At 43.3% G+C, this 4052-nt stretch overlaps 1 pseudogene; it reads left to right on the top strand.

The window, feature by feature from the left end:
* Positions 1-1597: 1597 nt before the first annotated feature.
* On the top strand, positions 1598-2155 carry LOC125547138 (uncharacterized; annotated as a pseudogene).
* The last annotated feature ends 1897 nt before the right edge of the window (positions 2156-4052 follow it).

Raw genomic sequence — 4052 nt, 5'->3', positions numbered from 1 at the left:
CCGCGCGCTCAAACGCGAATCTTCCGCCCGATTCCTCGTCTACTCCGACGGCCTGGCGGACGGGCGTTGCCGCTTCTCCTGCCCCAATGCACTGCCTCTCGCGGCCACTTGTAATCTTGTATCTCTCATGGCCTCAGCTCCGCCTCGCCGGTGGCCACCAGCGCTCGCGCAACCAGTTTACGAGCCTCCCACTCCATATATTCGTCGTCTTTCTAGGTATGTGTCCTTCTTCTCGTGCTAGTTTTGGATCTGGATCGCGACCAAGATTAAGGTTCTGTGTCTTGTGACTCGCACAGCAGACAAAAATTTAAAGCCCGAAAGAAAATTCAAAACCGATTGCAGCCCTTGGACGGCGTGTTCCCTCTAGAGGTATATCTGAAGAGCAGGCACCGTGATGGTTCTATATACAAGTGCACATATTCAAGGGCTGCAAGTTTCGCGGACCGCAGAGAGAGTAAGTGATCAATACCTCTTTTCTTTCTTCTTTTCAAGTATATATATGGGGTTAACTGATATATTCTCTGTTAAAATCTTGAGTTTAGTTTTCCTTTACTTTGTTTACTTTCACTGGTTGAAAGCCAGTGCATTGCCACCAAGAAAAGGAAATCTCGTCAAAGGGTACTCGGGGGATGAATTTGTTACTCCCTTCGTCCCATAATATAAGAGCGTTTTTTTAACAGCGCTCTTATATTATGAGACAGAGAGAGTAGTTGTTAAGCAAATTTAAGTAGAAGACAGCTATCTATTGATGTTGTCTTAGTCATTAATGTGATTCATTGGAAATTGTATCACTCCCTAGCATGAGTAACATCACTCTCTATTATGAGACAGAGGCATGTGGTAATATAGCTAGTTACTAGTAGTATGTGCCTTCCCACTATGAGTCTAGTCATAGTGGGGAGTAACATGGATTAGTAAGATGATGTGTATGTGGTTTTTGCAGATGTGCCCTGTGGACCACATGGGTAAAACGACTGGTATTCTACCTCTTAAAAGTATTCAACATTGTCTAAATCACCGCTAGGTGCATTTTTGTAGGTGGTTTTTCCACATGTGCCATGTGGAGTGTATGGGCAAAGCCACCTCCTAAATCACCCCAGTGAATGATTTAGACAACATGGAATACTTCGGGTGTCAGGTACCTGATCTTATAGACTAGCCTCAATGCTCTGAGCTGGGGAGTTGAATAGACTTATTCCTTACTTAAAATCACTTCTTTTTCATTTTATAATATCACATCCAGAAAGTTTCTGTGGAGGTTGAGCTACATGCATGGAATCCCTTATCCTCACCCCTCCAACATTGCTTCGAGATCACACTCACATCCACTATCACATCCATAGAACAGATGAGATTACGTACTCTCACTCATGTGCTACAACCACTTCATCTCTTTTGCATCAACAAAGATGCTTCCATGTGATTCATCTGTTGAAATGCATAAAAATGAAGAGCTTGTTCATCCATTGTAAAATATCCCTTTTTAATGTAAATACTGTTGCAAACTTGCAAGTTAAACATCATAAGGGAAGTGTTTAGGATGTTTCTTACTTTTATATGAAAGAGCTACTAAATAATGATAACTTTGTAGGGCTCTCTCATCAACATGGCTGGCCCCAAGAGAGGCATTAATTTTCTGGGTGAGATTTTAATCGAATACGACATGAGGACCAAGACTGTTGAACCAGAAAAGCATGATCTATAACTGATCGATGGGGTGTCAGCTCTAGGACACATGGGCATGCGGAATCGTAGTGTGTTCACGAGACACATCCATGGCGATTGTGGCGCAGTTGACATAACTTTTTCAAATATTGAAAATGCAGTTGAGGCAACCGTAGAAGTTGCCATATCAGAAGTGCAAAGAAGCTTCAATCTATCTCTCGGCTGTTTTACCAGTGGGTTGAATGAACAAATTCGGCTCTTTGATGGTGTCATTGATGAGGCGCGAAGCTTAAAAAGGTCTGTGATTGCTGTGGTAATAGATTCTTGCATACACTTCAAGTTCAAGGTTGGCCCGGAGCCATCCAATTTCTCTAAACATGATTGTTTCTTCAATACTGGCAACCCCGGGTCTAGTGCTCGAAAGATTAAGACTAATTTTGCATTAATCCCAGTGAAGGTGATCTGGTCGCCTTTGCCTGATGGGTTCTAGGTTTATTTCAATTTATCATTCCCTTGGATAAACTTTGTCGAAATGTAACAAGTTGTCAAATAGGCAGTCGAGTCGTGGGACTGTGGCCTAAATTTAGGTGTGGCCAACACGCATGGTTTGTAATCAAGCTAGTGTCCAAGTATGTATTTGTAGTTTTGTACCCTCTGCGTGTGTATTTCAAACGGCTATGTACGCTCCACAAGTGAAGAAACTATGGACTGATGATCGTTCATGTGATGAATTGATTGCTGTGATGGTCGGCTAATCCTAAAGCCATGCCTTGTTGAGAAGGGAACATTTCAGCTGAAGAAGGTTCTAATTGTGGAACAAGCTACAACTATTATTCCTTCCCTGGTTTTGCTCCCAGCTAGAAGTAGAGATGGTGATGACTTGAAACTCATGTGTGTCCACTAGCACTTTGTTGACATGATAAGTTTTATTATAGAAAAAAGGCATCAGCAGCGGCCGACCTTTCGGTCTTAGTGTTCCGAGGCCATATCTGTATATGCTAGGCTCGTCAAGTTTAATCCGAGTATTTTGCTTGTACAAAACTGGCTTGCACCCGTTGTATGTGAACATAAAGCTTATCACACCCGATCATCACGTGGTGTCTCGGCATGACGAACTGTAGCAACGGTGCATACTGCGAGAGAACACTTATACCTTGAAATTTAGTGAGAGATCATCTTATAATGCTACTGCCGTACAAAGCAAAATAAGATGCATAAAGGATAAACATCACATGCAATCAATATAAGTGATATGATATGTGGTCATCATCATCTTGTGCCTTTGATCTCCATCTCCAAAGTACCGTCATGATCACCATCGTCACCGGCTTGACACGTTGATCTCCATCAAAGCATCATTGTCGTCTCACCAACTATTGCTTCCACGACTATCGCTACCGCTTAGTGATAAAGTAAATCAATTACATGGCGATTGCATTCATACAATAAAATGACAACCATATGGCTCCTGCCAGTTGCCGATAACTGAGTTATAAAACATGATCATCTCATACAACAATTTATATAATCACGTCTTGACCATATCACATCACAACATGCCCTGCAAAAACAAGTTAGACGTCCTCTACTTTATTGTTGCAAGTTTTACGTGGCTGCTATGGGCTTAGCAAGAACCGTTCTTACCTACGCATCAAAAGTTCCCGATAAATCGGCCGATATGCCGATAAACTGGCCGATTCACCCCTTATCATGGGTCGACCGATAAGTTCCCGATAAGCGATATCCGCAACATTGATCAAAACCACAACGATTTTTCGTCAAGTTTGCTGTTTTAACCTTCAACAAGGACTGGGCGTAGTCACACTCGATTTAACTAAAGTTGGAGAAACAAACACCCACTAGCCACCTGTGTGCGAAGCACGTCGGTAGAACCAGTCTCGCGTAAGCGTACGCGTAATGTCGATCTGAGCCGCTTCATCCAACAATACCGCCGAATCAAAGTATGACATGCTGGTAAGCAGTATGACTATTATCGCCCACAACTCTTTGTGTTCTACTTGTGCATATAACATCTACGCATAGACCTGGCTCGGATGCCACTGTTGGGGAACGCAGTATTTAAAAAAAATTCCTACGATCACGCAAGATCTATCTACGAGATGCATAGCAACGAGAGGGGAGAGTGTGTCTACGTTCCCTCGTAGATCGAAAGCGGAAGCGTTTAGTAACGCGGTTGATGTAGTCGAACGTCTTCATGATCCAACCGATCCAAGTACCGAACGCACGGTACCTCCGCTATATGCACACGTTCAGCTCGGTGACGTCCCTCGTACTCTTGATCCAGCTGAGGCCGACGGAGAGTTTCGTCATCACGACAGCGTGATGATGGTGATGAAGAAGTTACCGACACAGGGCTTCGCTTAAGC

This window comes from Triticum urartu, chromosome 3A (assembly GCF_056163025.1).
Source record: "Triticum urartu cultivar PI428250 chromosome 3A, HENAU_Tu73, whole genome shotgun sequence".
NCBI classification, from domain to species: Eukaryota; Viridiplantae; Streptophyta; class Magnoliopsida; order Poales; family Poaceae; genus Triticum; species Triticum urartu.
The sequence above is the reverse complement of the archived record's forward strand: the minus strand, read 5'-3'. Positions and strand labels throughout refer to the sequence as shown.